Source organism: Scardinius erythrophthalmus (genome assembly GCF_964197995.2).
Source record: "Scardinius erythrophthalmus genome assembly, chromosome: 19".
NCBI classification, from domain to species: domain Eukaryota; kingdom Metazoa; phylum Chordata; class Actinopteri; order Cypriniformes; family Leuciscidae; genus Scardinius; species Scardinius erythrophthalmus.
This window is the reverse complement of record NC_138239.1, coordinates 11,454,320-11,480,231: the sequence shown is the minus strand read 5'-3', so window position 1 is coordinate 11,480,231 and position 25,912 is coordinate 11,454,320. Positions and strand designations below refer to the sequence as shown.

At 37.8% G+C, this 25,912-nt stretch overlaps 1 protein-coding gene across 2 annotated transcripts in view; it reads right to left on the bottom strand.

The window, feature by feature from the left end:
* Window positions 1-6,943, bottom strand: part of LOC308707841 (uncharacterized protein) — an 87,991-nt gene extending 81,048 nt beyond the window's left edge. The window contains exon 1 of one of the 2 annotated variants that reach the window (XR_014032226.1): window positions 6,755-6,943. The gene's annotated coding sequence lies outside the window, so the exon portion shown is untranslated. The remainder of the gene's footprint in view (window positions 1-6,754) is intronic. The other variant, XM_081394533.1, reaches the window with a different exon arrangement.
* Between the last annotated feature and the right edge of the window lie 18,969 nt (window positions 6,944-25,912).

Genomic DNA, 25,912 nt, shown 5'->3' with positions numbered 1-25,912 from the left:
CAGATGATAGGTTTAAATGTTTCGCGGCTTGACTGTTAAAAGCAGATGATTGGCTTTCCAGCGGGAGGGGCGGGACATGTTCATACAACCGCCATCTTTGCCGTTACAGGTTTTCCTTATATAGTTCTATTGAGGATTGAGGAAGTGGCATGTCTCTTATATAAATTGTCTCTGTATATACTGATTCTTATTAAAGCTACAAAAGTTATTCAGCCAAGAGCAGTGAGTGATTTTCTCTTTGTCTTTTGTTCATGACCCCAGTTATTGCAAGCTGTTGCGATATGCATATTGCGATATACATTTGCGATATTTCGATAATTTCTTTGATTCATCATGTCCTACATTCTTGAAATGATCTTACTCAGGCCTATTGGTGCAGGTCTGCTGGTCACATCACAGCCATGACCTCAACATAAATTAAGCTGTGTGGAATCACTCGGATGGCAAAAGTTGACGTGTAACAATTAGTGTTGTCAAAAGTACCGATTTCGGTACCAAGTCGGTACTGAAATGAACAAAATGTAAATGTGAAATTGAGCTACTTGACATTGCATCTTAAAAAAGGCGTGAGATGCAGGAAAAAAAAACAGCGAGATGCGATGCAACAGACCTACAGTATATGTACAGTACATAGATCAAGTATTTTTTTAGACCTAGCCCTTTATAAAACCACAGTTTGCGTTTAACGAAGTCCCTTAAAACATAAAGAGTAGGCCTACCTTAATATTTTCCAAAAAAGCCTGTCACGTCATGCTACTAAAGCTTAACATTTTAAGACAAAGATGAAACAACGCATTTGTTCCATCACTTCATCAATTACAGCTACAGAACAATGGCCGGCAAAATAACGGCATGTTATATTGTTTGGCTGAAGCCTCTTGTCGCTGCATAATGGTGGAGAGTAGCGTGTGTGGGAGTTTCCTGAAGTACTGGAGGACTCTCATGCACAAACGGCGCTTCAGGCCGGCTAGAGGACTCTTTCAAAGTGAACAATCTGTCTCCTCACTAAAGGTCTCCCTCGCAGTAAACAGTATGTGATACTGTAGTGAAGGACGGTCACGGAGTGGCTAATCGGATGGACACAGCGAGTCTCCACTGGCGGAGCGAGAACAATGCAGCTGCGGCTGCTTAAGAGCAGCAGGTCCTGAGGCGCGACGCTGAACTGCGACCTTGCTCGTATAGACCAGTCCCTGCCACTACCTCTTTGACAAAACTTATGATTCATATAGCCCTAGTGCACTCTTTCCCTCCATCCATTTCTCTCTTTCTCACTCTCTTTCTCTCATTGCATGACCTTTACATCAGATTGCTGATAGTTATACTTTCCCTCCGCCCCTCGGATGTCCTACATATCACAATAGCCTTGCCTTAAGTGAGAGCAAAACTCTTTATGACTCTCTCGCAATCGCATGTGAAAAAAAAAACATGCCTCGCATTGTCTCCAACCTCTGGCAATGCCTTAATTAGAACACACTAAGGCTCCTCTTCGGTGTCTCTCTTTCTTTTTAGCAGTATAATTAGATTAGTGTCGGAGACCTGGTGTAATCGCTCCGAGGGAAGATGAAGGAGTGGGAGCGATGAAGGGAGACAGGTGGCCCCTCTTCGCTCTTATTTCCCCCTCTCGTGCTCCGCTGCAGGACAATACGTGGAGACAAGGCGAGGTACGTCCCCGACCCCCCTCTCTCCCCTCCCCTTGACAGGTGCTCCTTAAGTGCAGGTGTTTTGTGAGAGCCGGTCCGGCTTCAATATGTGTGCGTGGGTGCGCAAGTGTGATCTCCACCCAACGCTTACTGTTCGTGTTCAGACGACACATAAGAATGCACCAAGTTATTTTAAAAACTCAACCATCTCACCTGTTTTCTGAGAGCATCTGAAATAAAGAAATTGGTGTACTTTATAAGATTTTATGCTCATATTTCTTCAATATGTTGCACAAATGTGTCTAAATAAGGATTTTTTTTGCGTATGTCGTCGATACACTTATGTGTCGACCCCAAACCCCTCAAGAGATATATGACCCTTTTCACGCTTTTTTTACTTCTCTGAAGGTATCTTAAAATCTGACATTACTGTCCAAATCTCATTTTGCCTCCAGAACTCAAAGCTATTCAAGAGACCATTAAGATATATAAAATAGGATGGGCTAGAGATATGTGACCTCTGGGATGAATCCAGTTTTCTAAAAGAGTGCCTAAAGTGGAATGAGGAATTTCACTTTGGTGGGTGACGTCTTAAATCATGAGCTGATTTGACCAGTGAAGGTATAAAATCCGATCTATCCAAATGGGCACTGCATTTTAGAAAGATTGTGCTTCAGATTGTTAAAGAGTATCTGACAAGTGTATAATTGATTATCAAAGCTATGAGTTCAGAAACAATGAAGATGTGTGGTTTCCATTTGGGCTGCAAATATTGTCAGTTAATAGGTTTCCAATAAGACTAAATGATTTTTCATCAAGTAAGGCCGCTTAACAGCTCAGAAAGCCAAATCAAACTTCACCTTTATTTAATAATTATATAAATTATATAATAAAATTTGATTTTTCCAATAATTATTTTTTTAAAATATAGCTTAGATACTTATTAATATAATATTAACATTTCAAATGTTTATTTGAACTGGGCTGACAAGCTCCACCATTACATACTGAATTTATTGTTTTTGCATTGTTTATTTGTTTTAATATTTAGTTGTTTGTTCATTGGTTTGTCTTTATGTTTTATAGGCTATGGCAGTCGCAAATTGAGCCAATGCAAATGCATAAATTCCGTCAGGGTGTACTCAAATGATCTTTCTGTGTAAATGTAAGAGGGACTAAATTAATAAAAAGAAGCAAACATCCAAAAACACACTCAGGGTCACCATAAATAACCTATTACTAACGCTCATGTCACAGGGCTGATGAAGTCAACCATTAGGGGCACTCGAGAGAATATGTGTTGAAGATTGGCTTGCTTGTGGCAACAACAACTGCCCAAGCCAAGTGCTCTGCTCGACCACAGTGAACCAAGAGGAGATGATATTTTTCAAGCGCTCTTGTTGAATGGACAGAGCACCCTAGTGGCCATGTTCCAGGCCAAAAATTTGACTCACAACCAGAACCAAAAAGCAGTGTTAATCGTAACACGTGAACTTACTTATCAAAGACCAAATATGTCTGCTAGACTGACCTAATGCACTGATATTGTCAGTCCTAAACTTTTACTCTACAAGACAGACTTTAAAACTTAAAACACAATCTTAATATGCCCTGTAACCTGATCGGTTTACACTCAACACATCTGATATAATACCAAGCAGATGTCAACACTACTCATAAAGAACAGGAGAGTTTGTTTTCTCATGTGTTGGGTGACATGACAGTAAGACAGTCGTTGGGTATTTACTCAAGGCTCTAAGGCCATTGTTGTCCCTCAGCCTCTCCCTAAGGTCACAGGCATCAACTTAATTAAAGCTGACACACTGAAACATCATCCCTACAGCTGGTTCAACAAACCTGTCAAAACACAACAGCACCCATACAGGTTTAAGAAATATAGATCTGATGAGCAATTTCCTTGATCAGAGAGGAGAAGACTGCTTGAACCTAAGAGACAACTGACTCCTAAAATGGCTCCTACATTTAAATAATATACTAAAACTATGTAGGCTATGACACACATACAAAACGTAGGCCTATATAATAAAATTATAGTTTATTGCAAATGCTGATTGTGCATGCACATTTTAAATAGTTTTCTTCTGAATTAGCAAGGCCACACTGCTACTCAAATCTGTATTGCACATTTAACCTATTATGACAACAACCATAACAGTAACACTGATAATAGTGAGAAACCCACATGATGAATCAAAGTTCAACATAGCTTTTCCACAAGCTGAGGTAGCCTAAATACTAACATATGGAAGGTGCTCAGGTGTGTCATGCACACAACTACAAAACAACATAATGGTAACATACGTTAATAACATTAAAAATTAATTTAACAACATAAGATGTAACAAAACCTAATGTACATAACTGAAAAAAAACATAAAATAACATTGATTATCACTGCATGTATAACAAAACAAAATAAAACACAACCCTGCCTCTTTTCATTTACATATTAAAAATATTAAACATTAATATGTGGTTCAGGCAATATGCACTCAGATTAAGTAAAAGGTATAAGAAGCTATACAATAAGAAATGAAGCAAACAATTCAGTCAAACGTACAAAGTCAGCGCTCTCGTAGGCTACAACGGTAAAGTTAAATAGCCTAAACATATAAATTAAAGTTATGAAACTTCACTTTGCCCTCAGCCAAAACGATTTGCAAGGGAATAAATTATAGATTCATGAGACCAAAGATCGCCAGTTAGATACACAAGTCTAATTATATTTCATGTTTAACCACTATAGAGACATCAGGGCCAGCGGCAAACGTCAGAAGGACTAGCCAAGGTAAGGCTGTTCCAGGCGGGGTTAAAGAGCGCTGAGCACTAGAGATGCACCGATTGATCGGCTGGTGACCGGAATTGGCCGATTTTCACGTGATCGGCCGTAACCGGCGACCGGCCGGTCAGTCTGACAAATGCCGGTCAAATGCACTCGGGCGCGGCATAATTAACATCGCGCAACATCAGCATCACACGTGCACACGGAGCACATGTAGAAAACCTCGTGAATTACGTCCGTTCAGACCGCAAGCGCGTATTTTTTTTCCGGCGTGCATGTTAATCAATGAGTGCATTCACAACGGAAGCAGGAGCAGCGCGTGAGCGTCAAGCAGGAGCGTCGCGAGCAGTGAAGCGCGTGTTTCGGCGCCGAGTCTATTTGCTGCACTGCTCGCGCTCAATTAAAGGGAAAGCACACTTTTGATGGAAAATAGCCTAAATAGGGTTTCACAAAAAAGTGCCCAAAATGCACAGAATTTGTGTGTTTTAACAAGAACTGGAGCAGGCTATGTCAGAAAAGAAAACAAAGACTAATATTTATAGAAAATGTACCCTTTAAACTTGTTTTATTATTCAGTTTGTACAAGTGATTGCAATAGGCCTGTGTGTGTGTGCTTTGAGAAATATCTTTATACTGCAAGGCTATATTTATTTTATTTTTTATTTATATAGCCTATTATTTTATTGCCATTCCCTGTTTTCATACAGACGTTTCGTTTGCTAAATATATATATATATATATATATATATATATATATATATATATATATTGGATATTGAATGTGAAAAGGAAATGGTTCTTCCACAACACTGCACTTTAGATGTGTGGGAACTATGCAAATTGTAAAATGTTCTATTACAGAAAAGATATAAAATAAATATTTGTGTGTGCTGTAAAGTGGTTAGAAAAAATGAAATCGGAATCGGCTAAAATCGGTATCGGCAGGTCAAACTTAATGAAAAATCGGAAATCGGAATCGGCCCAGAAAATTGTAATCGGTGCATCTCTACTGAGCACCCAGTGATCGACAGGATCGCACGACTCCGAAAACGTCAGATTAAATTTTCAAATAGGCGCTATCTTTATAAATAAACAGATTTGAGCTTTAAACAACTACATTGTCGTGTGAAAACTCTTAAAACTACATTTCGCACAATAACAGTATTATTTTTTTTTAATTATGCAGGGTTTCTCCTCCGCTATTGCTTGCTAATTGTTGCGAGATGTATTCTGGGATACCTGGCTGTCTCAAGTCCTCACAAGTCACCTCTCGATGGATCCTCGATAAAAGGGGCGAATCAAGAACACATCCGGGGATTTGAACTGGACTTGGCTAGATGTGAACTTTGAATTGGAACAGGACTTGAGCAGCGACTGATGACATTTCACAAGTCCACAAGTACAGACAAGAATGCATATTGTAGAACAGCCACTGTTACGTGTGTCCTTCGCATCCTTCAAAACGCCCACAATCCTTTGCACACATTACAATTCACGAAAAAGAAATGACGGAATACATACATGTTATTTTTGTTTTGGTGTACATTTATCACTTGACACTAAACTGCTAATGTGAGACACTACAGATGGTGGCCATTCACTGTATTGCATTAATAGAAGCCGTTTACTATAAAAATATTTATTACAAAGTATTTTTTCCAAAATTACGTTTTAATAGTATTTTCGAGTCATGACCTTGGGGGCGGGAACATGTGTGACCTAGCCATGCATCTCTTTCTAGTGTTTGGAGGATTCAAGCCCACAAGGCTTCGTAGAAGTAGCTAACGTTACTGGACTAGGAAGGAGGACACCGCCTCACTAGTATGCAAACTTTCACTTGAGAAGCAACCCATGAGTGAGTTATTGAATCATTCATTCAACTTTCAGTCAACGCACAGACACAGTTGACTCCGATTTGACTTCTTCTTTTGGCGAATCAAATATAGACAAAGTATATGGCAATATTTGATCTAAAATGCATTTCAATTAGGTCTAATATTAGGCCTAATTTCTATCTTCCTGAACTGTTTCTCATGTGGTACTGCATTTAAGTTACCGCTATGACGCCAAACTGTTCATCATTACATTAAAAAACATCGATTCAACATGAATAGGACTCACTATAGGAAATCTCTCGTCACAGTTCCTTATGTTACAGTTGTAGCTACTTGGCGGTTGACACGTCAAAAACACAAACAGACACAAAACCACCAACAAAAACACGTCACAACACTGAATGCTGAACGCTAGCCTTGTTTAAACCCCATTGTAAGCAATCGACAAGTTAGAAAACTCGCAGAAAGGCACTTACCAGTGGTTGTTTGGGATTAAATTAAGCCCTCGTATTGTATACCTGTAAATACATTTCAAAAACACGACGCAGAACAACGCGATGTTCACTCTTGCTTGAAGGCCTCAGACTTCACCCACCTGGTACAAATATAACATTTTCATTGGCGGATGAACCTGACCATCTGTAATTAGATTATAATAATTTGTACTGTATAGGGATTCACAACATATTCTGTTTTGCTTGTAACTGTCAAATAAAAAAATCTGATTGGATGCTATTTATTTTGAGGTGGCAACAGATAATTCTGGATCTGGCATTTTATGAATTTGCTTAATAAAATTATATGTTGTTAATAAATAATATATTAATTTATTAAAATAGTATTATTTATTGAAACATTAATATTATTAAAATATGAATCATATATCAGTGTTTTCTCTCACTCCAGGATCAATAGGATATGTAGGCTACTGTATGCTGTGTATCAACTTGCAATATAATTTTAAAATGAAATGCAATGCAATACAATACTAGCCTATATGAAATAATTAGATATTAATAATATTGAAGTAGCCTAATTAAAAGACAGGTGAGTTTGAAATGGTTTGCATGTATGTAATAGACTGTAATAGGATTTAATATATGCCATTTCATAAAGAATTGAATGTGTGTAAATGATGACATCAAATACCCTATCCCTAAAAAGAATTCTTGTTTTCTTCTCATTCACCTTGTAGTCACATTCACAAATCAGTTGGGCAACTGGGCAGACATTGCCCCATGGAGTTGCCTGCTTAAGTGCGTATGAAAATAAGTGTCACTCTGGGCTACATTCAAAGGCATTTTCCACACATACAAAAAATGTCAGTCTTTCAAATGGATATCAGCATGACACCCTGCAGTGAAGTTTAAAATATTTGGGAGGGGGGAGAAGAAAAATAACTTTTGTTTTACCCCTCCTATTACAGAAACGAGCACACACAGAGAGAGAGAGAGACAGAGAGAGAGACAGAGAGAGAGAGAGATAAAGAAGAGCGAGAGAAGCCTTTTAATTAAGATTTTATGTATTAAGATGACTCCCCCCTCCAAGCAATCATTATAATTGTGTTTTACTGGCCTTGAAACTTGTTTAGACAAGGATCTTGGCTTTATTACAATATTTTTCCAGAGTCTTTCAAGCAAAGACTGTTTTGATGACATGCTTTCACCCTACACGCGACTCTTTTGAGAGCATTCTAATGCTTGTTAATGAGAGAGTCCAACTTTCATTTGAACACAGCTTTCATTAGTTAAATGCCTGCTCCTTGGGGGACGCAATATTTGAATTACCAAGAGGCCGTTCATAATTTTGACTGCTTTGAGAAGCATGCTTGGAATTTTCTCTGCCAGGTTTTAATTGTTTTGTCTTCATTCTTCCCGTTTTTGAGGAATTCAACTTCTCAAAAATTAATTTGAGAGAGCAGCTTTTCAAGGCCGTGCTTAGTGGATATTAAATATACATGAAGACGGCACATTTAAAATTAGACCACATGTTGTCTTTGAAAAATTATTTTATATATATTTCTATTCAAACATAGTAAAAATATCAAAAACCAGCATAATCATAATGTGCATGCAGGATTGTATCTCATACTCTTTTCTTTCCATCTTAATTTAACAAAGACAATCTTTTGCATGTGCTCAAATACTTTTGTGTGGTAACAATTACAACTCAACAGACATATCATGCTCAGCCAGGAGTAGCACTAGCTCGTGGTGAGATCCTCTGACAAGTAGTGCAGTGACTCCAGGCACTGGCTGGGAAATTACTCCTAGCCGTTAGCTCCCGATGCTAATTGTTTGTATTAAACAGTGTCTGACAGGAAAGGAAGTGTGCAGAGGCGCTGAGAGCAGCGACAGGTCGTGTTAGCGTAGTGACAGTTGACTGGGCAGCCTGGAGCGGAGCTGGAGAAAGACTCTAATCTGCCCTGCTCGTTACTCTTGTAGCCCATGGCACCTCTGAGACCTCTTGTTCTGTGTAAGAAACCCACTGCTGCTACATCACAGCCACATTCTCTAAGAGAACATGTTAAATAACAATATGACTTATGCTCCAGGAAAGGACACTCACATCAAAACATTTCTCACTTCCTTTTGTTATTTCTTACTGTAACCATACACCATAAGCAAGTGGAGTCATTGTTTATTCTAAACTCGTAGGACTTTCTTATATATAAATCAGACGGGTCAGATTCTCGAGTTAGACTTACTCATTATAAGTGAAGAATTATATACAACTCTAATATAGCTTCAAAAGTCTTTATTGTCTTATATATACACACACATTATGCTATATATATACACACACACATTATGCTATATATATATATATATATATATATATATATATATATATATATATATATATATATATATATGAAGAGTTCAGATGCAAAAGCCTCTAAGTGCCATCTGAAATTTTCTTCTAGAATGATCATTTTTATCAAGATTGTATATTTAAGTTCAATAATTTCACTTAAATGGCAATGCATATTACCTATTAATTGTCATTTAAGTGAAATTACTTAACTTAAATACACAAGCTTTATAAAAATGATCATTCTAGAAGAAAATTTCAGATGGCACTTAGAGGCTTTTGCATCTGAACTCTTCGTATATGTATATGTATGTATATGTATATGTATATGTATATGTATATGTGTGTATGTATGTTTAATTTGTGCCATTTTTGAATGGAAAAGTTCCAGCCCCCAATTAAAATTTAACTGTAATTGAATGGAAAAGACAACATTTTTATCATTTTGTACTCAGCAGAATTCAAATGGACATGAAACACCATGATGATGAGTAAATATCATTTTTGGTTGAACTATTCCTTTAAAATGAGATCTCTCTTCAGTTGTTGTAAGAAGCTTTCTGAATTTGTCATTGTTTCATTTTGAATTGTTCAACAATTTTTGGTAGCTATTACCAATATATGAGTAGAATACTCATAGAATACTCAAGGACTAGAGCCTAAAACAAAGACCCTCGCAGTGGAATGAGGGGAGAGAAAAAACCCAGACAAAATCAGTGCTGAGGAGTGGGGAAATCTCCTAAGTGATTTTCTAGGCTGTTACACCCGCTGTGCGATGGGTATTGAATGATTCCCAGAGGTAGTTAAGTTTGCTTTAGGCTATTTTAGGCTCATCTTAAGGAGATGGAAACACGACTCTGTAAATGTTTGTTCAACTGTCTGTGTCTGGGGGGAGATGGAAGCTCCTTGAAGCGATTACAGCAAATCAAACACGAACATTTTATTGCTATAAACGCCATTTTACATGTGTAACTACTTGGGGATTGGTTTGGAGATAAATGAAGAACATATGGAACATGAGCGTTAGCCTTTTGCAGGCTGCATTAAGTGTGTCCACTGTAGCTCCAGGCTGAGACAAGAGAAGAACAGAGTAACGGGCACTGACCCTCTCAGGCCTCTTGCCCCAGCAGATGGAGGAGAAGGCAGAGCGGGCACAAAGTGCTGGCACTGCCCATTTTGGCACCACTGGAAAGTGCCAAAGCAAAGCAGAAAGCCAAGATGTGAATCCTTTGTCTGTCTTCATAAATACAGTCTCCCCACACCCATTGGCAACTGTATTTTCTCTCCCGTTAGTCATTTTTTGTTAAAGATAAAAATGTTTGGCCTAAATTAAATTCCTGACAGAAGATTTTTTTTTTTTTTTATAGATTATTTAAACCAAAGCCAGGAAGAATAATTCTAACAGGAAGCTAGAATTATCAGGTAATACAGCTATAAATATTTGCATAAAGGAGTATTATGGGTTCAGTACAAGTTAAGCACTTGTGGCGTAATGTTGATTACCACAATTATTTTTTGCTTTTCTATAACAAATCAAAAATCTGGTTTACTGTGAGGCACTTACAATGGAAGTGAATGGGGCCAATCCGCAAAGGTTAAAATACTCACCGTTTTAAAAGTAAACCCACAAGATGTAAACGTAAAGTTAAATCCAATTTTACAACTTCATTGCCATGACAAGCATAATGCCTAAAACCATAAAGCAACTATAATACATAAATTTTAACAGAAGAATTAATGTAAGTGCTTTTATAAAATATAACCTTCACATTTCTGCTATTAAATCCTCCTAATATTGGCCCCATTCACTTGCATTAAGTACCTTGTAACCTCATATTTTGCTGCTCTTTTTTTTTTTTTTTGAAAATGGACTTAATTATTTTAATGTAAAAATCATGATTATTCCATAAATGCAGTTAATTGTGCCAAACTTGTACTGAACCCAGAATATTCCTTTAAAGAAGATGCTTATGTACTATTTCACCACTTTTTTACATTTTGGACGTCATATAATCATTAAGACACGAGTTAAATGTGCTGTATGTCATAAGAAAAGCACTCACAGTGCCCAATTAACTAATTAGCATGTCTCAGTTGACTCATTATTGTTTTTCAATCCTTCCACCATTTTTGAACATATGTAACACATATGCTCACCAATCACAACTCCCTCTGAAACGCAGCTCCACTTTATAACAAAACTAGCAGCACAAGAAAGAAAGAGAGGGAACGGCAGACAGAAGAGAGGGTTTTTTTCAGACCGCGCCGGCTCCTTTGGAAGGAGCTTCTTGCCAGGCCACCTGTCTGTGCTCATGCCAGCTGTACGTTTGCGCTGAGGAGTGTCACAAACGCTCCACGCTTCCAGCAGCACATTAGCTGCACTTGGCACTTCTTCCTCATGTGAAGGAAGAAGCGGCGAGAATCAGATGGATACATTTTGCCTGGGGTTGGGGGGGTGGTTCTGAAGGAGGGGGTTGTGAAGGTTGAGTGGCTGTCGGGTTTTTCCTTCATTTCTTTTTTCCTCTTTTGGTTCAGTTCAAGAGAAGGAGTGCCAGTGGGAAGCGGAGACACCTGGTGTTGCCTTCAAGCAGTAGCTAAGTGGAAGGGAGCAACTTGGAAAGAGGTATTGTTTCACACACCTTACCTCCACTACAGTACGTCCGCCTTCTCTGAGAAGCGTTCAGACGGCGAAATGGTGCCCAAACTTCAATCTAAATCGTTAGATTGCGTCCAAGCGTTAAATGCAGAAGGCCAAGTAAAGACAGCGCTAAGGGGGGCCAGTCGATGGCGAGCTTTCAGTGAAGTTTCTCTGAAGGTTTCTAAAGAAACTCAAGTGTTTTTATTTGTTTATATTCTTTTCATTTGGACGGAAATGGACTTTTGGAAGCTTTGTTGTCGGGGTAAACACAATCCGTAGGGTTTAAAAGAAATAATTGTTACTAAATAAAACTGGCATTCTTTTAGAGCTGAGATTAAAATGATTATCCTTCGCTCTTTTCCGTCCCATCTCCTCCTTACCGGTCTACGGTAAGGCCTACTGCACTCACACGGGTAAATTAGCAGCAATCAGCTCCCCTCCCTAAGGAATCCGAGTTGTCAAGATAATTGCAGCAACATTTGCCAACAACTCTGACACAACCTGACATTTCCAGGAAAGGTAAATGGCTAAGGCACAACGCTGGGAAGGAGAGATGAGCTGATGAAAAGCCATTATGGACACAATAATTGGATAAATGGCCATCGAAGTTTAAGAGTAAGATGGATGACGGTGGATATTGAAAAAACAAATATTGGTGAAGCTTTTTAACACATGCACAAGTGTGTAATGCATAATTGGAATAATGAGCTGGTTAATTTTTGGATGATATTCATGTAATACATCAGTTTTCAATAAGCTATAAGTATTGGTACATCTTGTCAAGGCAGTTCATTAGTTACAGTAATAATGTTACTTTTGGGAAGGAAGATGGTTCTCCTTTAGATAAACAAGGATTAATTTAATATCCAATGCATTTATAATGTCAAAATTGGAAATCATTATAAATGTGCATACATTATTTGAGTTTTGCATGATTGAATCATTGATTGCTACATGATTAAATTCCCTTGTGATTTTAGATTTTGTTGTTAGCCACCGTTTTAAAATATTTTTTTTCCAGTTCAAATTATCAGATGTAAAACAGCATAACATATTTAAAATAATAATTATGAAAGATTATCAGATAGAAAAGTAGAAAAAAGTGTTATAATAATATTGACTGGAACTATGGGAAACATGAGGAACTGAAAATAAACTGAAATAAACTGCTCTCAGTTACACTGAAGACCAATATGAACAGTATAACAACTGGCTCTCGTGAAATACAGTTTTCCCACCCTCCAATGTTCTTCTAGCACCTGAAAACAAGATCTGTAGTGCTGTTATCTGCTCTATGAGAGAACAGATGTGTTTGCTAGAGCGCTTCATATCGTTCCATGAGGCAAGAGGAAACACTGTAATGACAAAGTGTGTTGTTGTAGCCTGGTTTTTCCTTTCAAATAAACACAGACAAAGCAGTTTGATGGGAACTCAGCTCATACATTATCTTTATCTCTTTATCTTTCTCTGCCGCTATACCTGTACCTGAGCTTATTATCAAGAGCAAAAACAACGTGTTCTGTTTTAGTTTAGTTTCGTTTCATTTTGTTTTAGTTTAGTTTCGTTTCATTTTGTTTTAGTTTCGTTTGTTTTTGTTTTGTTATAGTTTGTTTTGGTTGTTGTTTTGTGTATAGCTTTGTGTGTGTTTTTTTATTTGTTTATTGTTTTGTTTTGATTCAGTTTCATTTGTTTTTGTTTGAATAGCTTTGTGTATTTTTCTTTTAGTTTGTTTGTTGTTTTGTTTTAGTTTGTTTTTTGTTTGTATAGCTTTGTGTGTTTTTCTTTTAATTTGTTTGTTGTTTTGTTTTAGTTTTGTATAGCTTTGTGTATTTTTCTTTTGATTTGTTTGTTGTATTGTTTTGTACCCCCGTGTTCTGTTTTAAAAGACCTTTTAGTATAGCTCTCATTTCACATTTACACCCCAGGTATAAAACTACCATGAATAACTGGGCTTTGAATTTAACAGAGAAACATATTTATTTTAAAAATGATACATGCAGCATGAATAACGTTCAACAGAACATTAGGGTTAATTATCCACAGTATATTCAAGATGTTTAATTTGTTCAAATTTAGAGTTCTTTAAGTGTCAATCATAATGGTGATAGATTGGTTGCCACCATCTGCGTGACCTATTGTGCTGCAAATTAATTCCCACACTGACTGGTGAAAAGAAAAGAAACGGTGTCTCTAAAGAATTCTTAATAAGTTCCTCTTTCTTCTTTGTTATAAAATAACTGCTCTAATGTGGCAAAACAGAAGTAGCCTTCCTATTACAAAGCAAAGCAACACAAGGCTTTTTTCCCACTACCCTGCCCCCTCACTCCACTCACTCCACACCGCCACCCTCTTTTGTGTCTCTCTCTGTTTTTCTCAGTCTCTCTTTTCCTCACCTCTTCATCCTGCATTTTATTTCGCAGAGGTGAAATTGAGTCCTGGAGTCTGTCAGGTCTCGTCCGACTCTCTCAAGGTGAGAGGACATGCCTCCCCTGGCCCGGTGCCGGTGGGTTCTCCCATCTCGCAGAACCGTTTAGGGAGATGGGACGGACAGTGAGAGTGACAAGGAGGTCAGCTTCACGGCTTCCGGGGAGAGCAGATGGCCCTCGGTGTGGGCTTTTTTGTCCATCATTGTTTTTCCTTTTTTCCAGGGGAATGTGCTGAGAACACAATGGCCTGGAGTGAGTGAGTTAGAGCTCCTGGCAGGGAGAAGGCCAGCGCTGAGCTCTGGATGTTGGGTCTAAATCCCCTTTACCTCAGGGAGGGACTAACAGCTCTCTTCCAGCCAAGGTTACTAAAGACCCATCCAGCCATTGTACTGTTTAACCCAAAGAGAAAGTAACGACCTGGCGTACCATGCCATGCAACATTCAAGGGTATCTTGTCCTTAACTTGCTATTTTAATTATATATTTAACGGGATAGTTCATTGAAAAAAGCTAATTCAGTCATCATTTATTTACCTTCATGTCATTCCAAACCTCTATGACTTTCGTTTATGTGGAACACAAAATAAGACATTTTGAAGAATGTTTGGATCACTTTTGTCAATACAGTGAAATTTAATAGGGTCCAAAACAACAACATTGGACCCCATTGACTTTTTTTGTGTGTTCCACAGGAGAAAGTAAGTTACAGGTTTGAAATGACATAGGCGTGAGTAAAGGATGATGCATTTTTATTTTTCTGTGAACTGTTCAAAATTTCAGCTTTTCAAGCATTACAATATCTCATGTCGCAAAATCGCAGTGAAAAATGCTTTATGATTTTTTTCTTTTATTCATAGCCTTTTCCTAGAATTCAATAAAGTGTGTGTGATTTAATTTGATTTACTTGTTTTATATATGCATTGCGCATAATATTTATACACTATCTGATAGCAGAAGACAGGTGCAGTCACTTCCCAGGAAACTGCTGGGTGTGTCTTTCTCCCAAAGTGACATCTGCTGATGCTGTTAAACTCTAAAATAACAAACATCGAATATAACAGCGTCTACAAATAATACAGCCTGGGGCACATTTAAACCTGTTGTTCATGCTGACACAAAAGTGTCTCTGGCAGGCTTGAAGTGTGTGTTTTTATTTTGAAGATGATAAGAGGCCATTAAACTGAAGTAAGACATCACTGGAACTCTGTACATGCCTCAGACCCCCAGGCAATTACGTTCAGGACATGGAGAAAGTCGTTTCCCTTTGTCAGGGACAACACAGTGGCGTTGCATTTTAAAGGAAGTTAGGTAATTGAAAGAAGGAAATTCGAGAAGTGTCTGTGAAGGGCTTTTGTGATGATTGTTCAGCTCTTCTTCTTTCATGCATGAAAGAGTTCCCCTTTGCTCTTTTAAGACCGTGGAGAGGAATAAGAACGGGCAAACTTCTCCGAGAAGTATTATCGGTTTGATATACGCTTCTCCAAAAATGACCCTTGAGCTATTGCTTAACATAACCTCAAATTGTTTGCATTAGTAAGGCAGGTAGAATGCATTTTTTCTGATGAAAACCAAGAACGCACAGTATGAAACATCAAATTTATTATTTGTAATTTATACGTACAAATTCAAGAAATATGAGAGTTAGTGGGTTTCAGTGTTTTAGACCACACTGACTTTCTTTCAATAGACAAAAACAGTTGAAACCTTCAAAATATTTTCTTTAGTGTTCCACAGGTTTTTGTAATCACCCATTTTTGGGTGAACTATCCCTTTAAGTGTGGTGAGGAAAATGCAGGAAAAAAAAAACATATCTTGTCACAGGTCATAAACTAATGAATTCTGAAACTGGTGTTGCTATTGAACATATTAATGTTAATGAAGCAAATGATACTGTAATTTTTCCATTGATGGCATTGTGAACGTTTCCCTGGGGATTAACATCACTCGACAATTAGACGCACAGCGGTGCATGACAATCACAAGGGGGCCGCCATCATAAAAGAGATGGTCATTTTACACTCAAAGAGACAGATCATGTCTCTCATGAGATTGATCACATATGTACACACTTATAAAAATTCTCGTCTGTCCGAGTGCCACATCTGGAACTGCACAATTGCATTGTACAAAGGTACTTTGCCCCCATTTTAAGAGTCTTCAACACAATGTATATGACGCAGAGACAAATAGACCAAAGACGGGGGTAAAAAACACTAATGTGTTGCAGGGTGCATGAGCCTTTTTTAGAAGCTCACATTGCTCACTTTTTGCTCTGGATGTATTTATGCCCAGTTCTCAAAATTTTAACTCTATATCTCTCAGTTATGACTTTATAGTTGTGTCCCAAATGACGCACTATGTACTATGCACTATGTACTCAACCGTGTAGTGTATGAACTTTATAGGGTTGTTTTGTCATTCAACATCGGAATCTGATAGCCCCTCCCCCTCCGCTACGTAATTAAAGCTGCAACAGTCGAGTGCATGACATGTCCATGGGGGGGGTATACCTTTTTTACTACTTAAAGGTATAGTCCACCCTAAAATAAAAATGCCATCATCATTTATCATTCAAAACCTGTATGCATTTTTTCTTTTGCTAAACACAAAGAAGATATTTTGAAGTTTCGGTTCCCATTGCCTTCCATTGTATTTTTTGACCATACAATGGAATCAATGAGAACCAGAACTGTTTAGTTACCGATATTCTTCAAAATATCCAATTCTGTTTTCAGTAGAAGAATGCGTACTGGTTTGGAACGACATGAGAAGTAAATGATGACAGAATTTCCATTTTTGGCTGGACTATAACTTTAATATAGTCCATTGGACTATACCTTTAATAGTCCATCGATCTATCCATTCTCTGCAGGGTCGCGGGCCTTTTAATTGCATGTTGTTTTTAAGATGCAAGTTATATTTTTTGGCAACTTATTTTAAAATGAACAAGCTCAAAAATCTGCAGGTGCATGTTTGAACTGACATGACACTTGATGTAAAGGATCAGGGAGTGGACGTGAGTAACCTCTATGTCTTGTTAGAGAGAGAGTGATTGGGGGATGTCACTGCTCCTTCAACAGGGGCTCAGGTGTGGCCAAATATGCCCAGCGCTGCTGCTTCCTCATGCACGCAGCCTTCATTACACACTCTCTTTGAAACTTGAGGCCAATTCATCTCTGCCCGCACGTTTTTTCCGCTTTCCGACATTATACTCAGACATGCGAGCGTCACACACACACTTGTTTAAAGCATAAACCACCATAAATGAAGTCCCAATGATGCATTCGCTCACAATAGCACCTTTTTCATGATTGCTCTGGTTTGCAACCCCCTCTCCCAGGTCGCCACGTGCAGATAAGTGGACAGTCAGTCAAACAAAAAGGGACATGCATTTTGAATACATATTCACACAAAAGGCAAGTCATGGATGTGAGACACACACTTGTCACACTGTCGTCCCTCGTGGAAACACAAAAGAGCACACCAGAGCGAGTGAAAGACAGCAAACCGGCGGTCCTGGGGTCTCTCGTGTCACTCAAAAGTTGTTTGGTGTTTTTGGGATGGAAACATGTTGTTTTCACTGGTTGTTATTTAAGGACTCACGATAAAAAGAGGGGGACTTGTTTTGGCATGAACTCGCAAAGCTGTCAGCACAAATGAAGCTATTAGTGGAACCTTTTTTCTTCTTCCTTGTGCTCAGAAAAACACCAAAGAACGTCCAAAATGAGGAATAGTTGATGAGGTGATAAGAGCCCCTGTTGGGGGGCAGGCAGGTGGGGGTAAATCTGCTAACTGCTCCCCTGAGGGTATAGGGCTGGGCCGGGGAGGGGTCAGCCTGATGAAATAGAAGCTAATGACCCCATAACCCCTGATTAAAGGGCAGGAGATTAGAATGCAAGCCAGAGCCTATAATGGAAATCAAAAACCTGGAAATTAAATGAAGATTTAATTAATGCAAAATCTGCTTCTTAATGAAACACTGAAAGCAGCTTCCTTTTATAAGCGCTTGCGTCCTCTAGGGAGTGATACATATATATTGTATTTACATTATCCACCTCCCACACACACATATACGTGCGTGCCCACACACACACTACACATGCTACCAGCAGACGTACATTTCCTTGTGTGTACGTTTATTAAAACTCTAGTAAATCACTTTGGTACAACAAGAAAATAATGATTTGTATATAATATGATGCATAATATACATTCACACTGCAGTTCAGAATTTCGGGTCAGCAATTTTTTTTTTCATTTTTTATTTAAAATAAAAATAATTAGATTTCAATTTCAAATAAATGCTGTTTCTATTCATCAAAGAATTCAGAAAAATTCACAATTTCAACAATGTTGTTAATGTTGATCATAATAAGAAATGTTTCTTAAACACCAAATTGGCATATAAGAATTATATCTGATGGATCATGTGACACTGACTGCTGGAGTAATGATGCTGAATAAGGAATACATTACATTTTAAAATGCATATTAAAATAGAAAACAATTATTTTATTAGTGACATAGAAGAGTTTTAAAATGTATATAAAGTGAGCAGTGAACTGTGCCTTAAAGAGTAGTGTTTCTTGTTTAATATATTGTTATTATTAATATTAATAATGATATATTATTTCTTAAGCAGTGAACTGTGTGAAGAGTGTTGCTAAACTGTTAATGTCCAGCAAGAAATTGGTAGTTGATGAATAAGTAAAAATATATATAATAATAAGATAAGGTAACTGACTTTCATTTTAAAATCACCTTTTAGCTTTTCGTAGTTCACTTAAATTGTCCTGCAGTGTGACAAATGAATTTTAATAGTCCTAATACTTCATGTAACCACTCAGTTAATATGAGGTCATAAAAACGGCATGTATAATTATACAAGTATTTTAAAAATAGTTTTAAATGAAGTGTGTAGCATGTCACGCTGCAGGTTAAGAACCCAAATTCAAATTTCAATCAGCGTTATCGGATGTATTTTTAAAGACTTTGTTTTACATTTAGAAACATCATAACCCATCTTGTTGTCTTCGTGCCAAAATGTGTCCTGCTGCAGGGAGTGATAATGCCCCCTACGCCACTGTTTGCTTATTCGATAGAGTGGATCAGTGTGTGTGAATCAGCACTTCAAACACAGAGAGATAATCGGACATGTACACACACAGTCAGAACCATCACTATACACACTGCCAAACTGCAAAGTCTGTCTAAAACAGTCAAAGTTTTGCGACCCTTATACCGTCAAGCAAATATATGCCATTGGAGAGGTGGGAAACAACCCCAATGATCTGTTTCTTAGGAATTACATTGACATTTTTCTGCTGGTCTGTATTAGTGGTAGGGCAGGTGAAAAAGTTGAAGGTGAAGGCAGGTAGTAACCCGTGCTCTCTGTCTGACTTTGGCATTTAATGAAGCTTCTAAACTGTGTCTTGTTTTGACAGATAGGAGCAAAATTAGCACTTGACCTATCTGATGTGACATTCCACCCCACCCTTTCCCTTACGCACGGCACAAACGGTTTATGAGGGTGGTATCCTTCTCTCTCCACAGGCCTTTATTTCTAAAAGAAAAGAGGGGATGAGAGAGGAGAGCAGAAGGGGGGAGAGGTGAGAATAGATTATGGTGTGTGGGTGTTCGGTTCAGTACACACAGCACATGTCTCCCCCTGCTGGTGAAGGCACGCCACTGAAGAGAACAACAGTACAGTCTTTCAAAAACTCTAAATTGATTTAAAGCAATCAAATTATATGTAAAGTTAAATATCCACCTTACTTTTAAGGTAAGAGCGGGTGAGGTCTTCTGTAGCTTTAATGTGCAAGGCTTTTGGTCTTACGCTTCCAGTTAATTTAACTGTATACAAAAAGTCTGTCATGCTGCTTGATACTGCATATTGGTATTTGATATATCCATTTACTGCACTTTGTCATTCTTCTAGTTATTTGCCTGTAGTGGCTAATGAAGTGGAAGTCTCACACTTCTTACACCTGCATTGAAAAATAGGGTGGGTACCAATGTCCAGCGTAAAAAAAAAAAAAAAAAAAAATGTATAAAAAAATATATATATAAAAAAAATAACAATGCTTTTTTTGCCCTAATATCAAGTTTTCATCCTTCCTGAATGTAAAGCAATTTGTTAGTTCGGCCCTTCGCGTAAGAAACCCTGGTTGATCAGTTTACACGAGACCGTTTTCAACTAAAAACTGAAAACTTTGGGTTTTCGCAAACTTTTGAAAATGGTTTTCAAAGTGCAAGTTTTTGAAAACGATTCTGTTAAAGTCTACAACAATTACAACAACGTGAGTTTATGAAAACAGTGAAGTCATGCATGCTTTTACGTGTTCAGTCTATAGACCTTATGCGCCAGAGAAACAAGGGCGCCGCCATCTTTAGAATATTGTCTTTGAACTTCCGTTTTTGCGGTCGCTTTGTATATTCCTATGGCATTGCTGTCCAGGAGTAATTAGCTTTTGAAGTGGATTTACTTAATATAAAGTTATCATGAGGATTGTAATGTTTAAACCAGTTGTCTTAACAAATGTCAGTAGACCGGGAAGATTTTAAAACAAGCCGTTCATTCATAAATACGCAAGATCGATGTGAAAATAAAAGCGGAAGTCAAAAGACAACGAGTGCAGCGCTGAAAAGGGGCGGGGCTACATAAGGTCTATAGGCGCGTAGTGTTTCTTTACAAAGTGACGTCGCCAACTACTGGCCTGGCTGCATACTGTGTTTTTAGTTGTTTTCGAGGATTGTACGTGAAAAACACAAAGAAAAACCTTTTTCCATTTTTAGTACGTTGTTGTTGTTTAAACGTACCCACAGTAGGCTATCTAGATTTCTTCTGTCATTCAAATCCCATGCCAGATGCATTTGACCTTAAGTCTTTTATATCTGATTTAAACGACCTGTTTGCTCAGATTCCTCTCACATCTTGTCTAGGTGTAACCCGAAATAAAGGTAGGCCTACTGAAATGAAGCGTTTAAAATAAAATCAGGTCCACAATCAGAGCTTTACATAATTCACAAGGAATTAAAAGAAGAAATCAGTGTTCGATGTGATAGTGCTGGCATCATGCAGTTTTAAGCAGACCGCACTGCTTATATTTGTTAGAAAGTTCTCCATAATGCAGTGAATGATTGAATGCTCATGATTCGAGATGCAATAGCCTGCCATTTCCTGGGTTATGCAGGAGATTAGTGCTCTAACTGCTGTTTCAGCCTTGTAGTACTTTTCCCCCTTGACCTCAGATGTCTTAGTAAGACTCTACCATATGTCTGAGTGTCTTTATTAAATGCTCACACAATTTCAACATGCTTTACAGCTTAAGGCCAGTCATATTTTTTAAATCGTGCTTTCAACTTAATAAAATGACATACGTTCAGCCGTCACGGCAATCTCCTTAGCTCGACTTGAAGATTTTTGTAAGCGTCTCTGACCACCGAAACAAAGTCATTTCATCACTGCAAGCAATCCCAAAAGTGCTTCTTTTAGATGATTGGAAAATCCATTGTCTCCATGTCTCATGATTAAACTAGTTTTAGTGAAATTAGGACAATGTAGACTTGCCCTCACACTAAGATTCTTCTTCATTTTACTGATAAATTTGATCAAAGAAAAAGCACAGGCGGAGGATTTGAAAAATCTGAGTGACAATATTCATTTGCCGAGATGATCGGCGAATACCTCGCTCGATTTAGATAAAGTAGTCAATGTGTAATCTGTGTTGGAATCAGGACAAGCATCTTAACCAGAAGAGACCGACTGGAAAATCACTGGGGAAACTATGTAATGCAGGTTTGAGGAAGTCTAAAGCAGAAGTGTGAGAGGAAGTGAAAAAGCAGGGATGCAAAATCACAAGTGAGATTTACTTCGAAATATAGCTTCACCAGAGAAAAATACACGGGTTATCTTATACGTTTGGAAGCCTGTTGCACCTCAGAGTAAGAAGATATTAGTTATATTAGATATAGAGTAAGAAATATTATATCTTTACTTTACTTGTAACCTACAATATTACTTTATATCTTGCAATGTGACTTTAAATCCTTCAATTGCAAATTTGTTTCTCACAATTGCCACTTTATTATTCACAATATCTTACAATATTGCTTTATATCTCGCAATGTGTCTTTGAATCTCATAATTGCAACTCCCCCCCCCCATAATTATGACTATAACAGCTGCTTTTATATATATTTTTTAAACTATATCACAATTAAAAGTCAGAGATTTCATTGTGAACTCAAACATTTCTCATTAAATTCCTTTAAAAATCTGGGCCATGATATCCACGTTTTCATCATTTTATAGTTCTACGATCTTACTGCATGTCACCAGTTGTCTCATTTGTGTCTATTTTCATTTCTCCCTAGGAATTTCAGCAGAAACATCTGTTGAAACACGACTGAGATATGGAAAAGCAACCTCTGAGCGACAACACTTTCCTCTGGAAACCGGACTGCAGAGAACAGAACCCGAGTTCAGCAGGAGCCAGGCGGCTGTGAGGTCGGAGAGGTGCATTATTTAGTGGGACAGAAGGAGTTTGCGGGCTGGAGGAGCGAGTGTGTTCACAGGACAGGAGGAGAGATGCGGGTGGAGGGGTGAGTGTCTCAGGTGCGAGTCAGGAGTTTCAGCTCAGCGGCTCTCTGATCAGCCAACAAGCACATCACGCCGCGTTAGCACTGGGTAGGTGAACAGACTGTCGCATCGTGTAAAGGAACGGACACTGTTTCCTGTGGTTCTAATGCCAGAACTGAGTGGGGGTGCAGGAGTGCGAGCGAGAGAGATAGATGGAGAGAGAGAGGGGAGTTAAGCATGAGCAGACAGATGGAAATTACCCTGGCAAGGTATCAGAGAGAAGCTGCAACAAAGACCTTTGTCTAGTTGCTTTAGAATCCCATGTTTTTTTCGCAAACCATAAGATGACGGCCATGCATATTCATTCGCTCATTTTGCATGCAAACTTCTGGTCCTGTCCAGATTTGCATTACATTTTTAAAATGCTGTTTCATGTTGCGAGTAAAGAGGACTACCTTAGGCAGTTTCGAGCATCTTTTCAATTAAACACGCGACAAAAGTCCTTCTTTTCAACAAAACGCTCTCGAGCCTGATGTCTGAACAGCTCTTGCGCAGAAGCACGCACATCAGCCGTTCTGGCGAATACGAACATTTGAATGCGCCGCTTGTAAGCGCGTGCGAATACGCAGTCATATCAGAAGAACGATGTCGTGCTTTTTACTCGAAAACAACCTTCTTGCCTCCAGGGTTGTGCAATGTAAAGGCAGGCCCAGTGTACATGGCAAAACACAACAAGCTCTTTCACACTACCAATTAGCAATTGTAACATGCTGGCTCTCAAAGCCCCATTAAAATCGCCTGTGGCGTAGGGTACGTCCTCCGTTTTAATAGCTTCTGAAACCCTTTCTGCTGCAGTAGAATGAGGCATTGAAACCTCGAACAGCAGAAAGATGGACAGGATGTTGCGCCGTTCTGTGCTGTACACTTGGACATCTGGTCAGTGGGACGTTTGAGAGCAAGGCTGGACCACAGAAGCAGGACACCTAGACTTCTGTCCAAAGTCAAATGAGTACTCAGAGAGGCTTAATAGGAGGGTTAAAATGGCTGACTTCACTCTAATATGGCCTGCTTTGTCAAGTACCGAGGGTCGGAAGTTTGTGACATTAGAGGAAATTGAACTGGCAAAGGAACAAAGCTTTGTACGCAGTCATTTTAACCAATTCTTTTGTGGCCCAAACACATTTTGTCTTTTGCATACAGCGTGTAATTTAAATTTGTTATTTTCCTTTTTAATTTTAGACTATACAGAATATATAGTGTATGTATTATGTGTGTGTGTTTATGAGGACACAAATGCGTATCATGACATAGGTATTACATCGTAAACATGGTTTATGAGGGCACTGTCATCATAAACCAAATGGCTTAAAAACATAATAAAACTGTGTTTTTTTGAAATTCCCAAAATGCAGAAAGTTTTGTGTGATGGGTAGGGGTAGTAAGGGGATAAATTATACAGTTTGTACAATATTAAAAACACTATGCCTATGGAGAGTCCCCGTAAACCATCTATTTGCGTGCGTGCGTGTGTGTTATAAAAAAGACTCCATAGTAGTGATGCACAATATATATTGCTACCATATTTGTTGTTGGTCAGTATGAGAGATTTTGTTCATTTTATCTGTAGTGTCGACATCGTATATTTGACATCGTATATATTTATTACCACTATTTTTTATTTACCACCATTTATTTATTATATTTATTACTATTTTTTATAACTACTATTATTATCAATATCATTGTGCAGTGTTTTGGATGTCATCGTTGGTTAATAAGAATTAGTTTAGAGGGAAATGAGGTTGTCACATGTAATAGTTCATCATTTATAGACAAAATCCACAAAAAAATTGTTTGTCTATCTTATAGTTTATATATAAAACCTTTTAAGTTTTAAAATGATACATATACTGAACTAGAAATGTCCTGTTTCATTTCAGAGCTCTTAGATGTATTATAAAACATAATGACACCAATATAAATTAAGTAAATTGTGGGTATCCACCTGTATTTGTGAGTAACTGAATTTGTTCGTATACATGTGTTTAAATAGGGATATTTTGGAAAAGTAAAAGCAAGTGGTAAACAATCTCTCTAACTAAATGTACATGTAAATATGTGTTCTGCAGACATTGAATATAAACCTAGGTGACATAATATAACAAATGTTTGTAAATCAGTAATGTGCTCAACTATGATGGGGGAAAAACTTTAAAGAGCTTTTGATTTCTCACTTTCTGCCGCTCCATTTCACCATGTTTTTCTCCAATACACACTTCCTGTTACAGTACAAAAATGTGATCACAGGCAAGTGTCCATTTTAAAACAAAACAAAAACACACATGCACACGCACCCACAGGAAAAATATACAGTTTTCTCCATGCATATCCAGTAGAACTGAACTGTAATTATTCCTTTGTAGCTAAAAACAGTATCATTAAGAATAATGGCATCATTAAGTACTAGAAGCTATTACTGTGGGTGAATTTGCTGCATTGATAATGAGGCTTCAGACAGGAAATGAAGATACTAATTATGGGATAAAACACCTACTCAGTTAATTGGAAGCAAAGAGCGAAGTGAAAAGAAAAGCATTTGCACAGAAAGGGAAAAAGAAAACTGTACAAGATCAGTTCTTAACCTTTTCTAGCATGGAGTAATGGTACAGTACTGTTCACAGGCCATGATTCAGCTCTGCTCCGCAGCATCACGGGGTGACGACCTCATGTTATGCTATTAAAATGGCACTGAACAGTAATAAGATGTAAGTTTGTCTTCTTTATTATCACTTAAAGAACACAAGGTAAAGAATATCGATATTGCTGTTTTATCATTGGGACATAAATTAAGAATTTACTGTTTTAAAGCATGTTAGTGGGCATATATTTTGAATGGTTAATTGGTGTGATGTTATGCAACATATAGGCAACTTTAGGCTGCAATATGTTATTGGATAATGTTAACCAATAACCAATAGCTATTTAGGCATAATTTTAGCAACGGTCTGGTTTATCGGTCTGGCTTCCATTCACAATCCATCAGACAATCTTCCAGAAATATTTTTTGTCGCACAAGACTTTATTAAAACTTTTTAACTTTATGTAAGGTTGTGCATTTATATATATCAGTTACATTTTTTTTTTTTGTTTATTATTGAAATTAAAACAAAAATTAA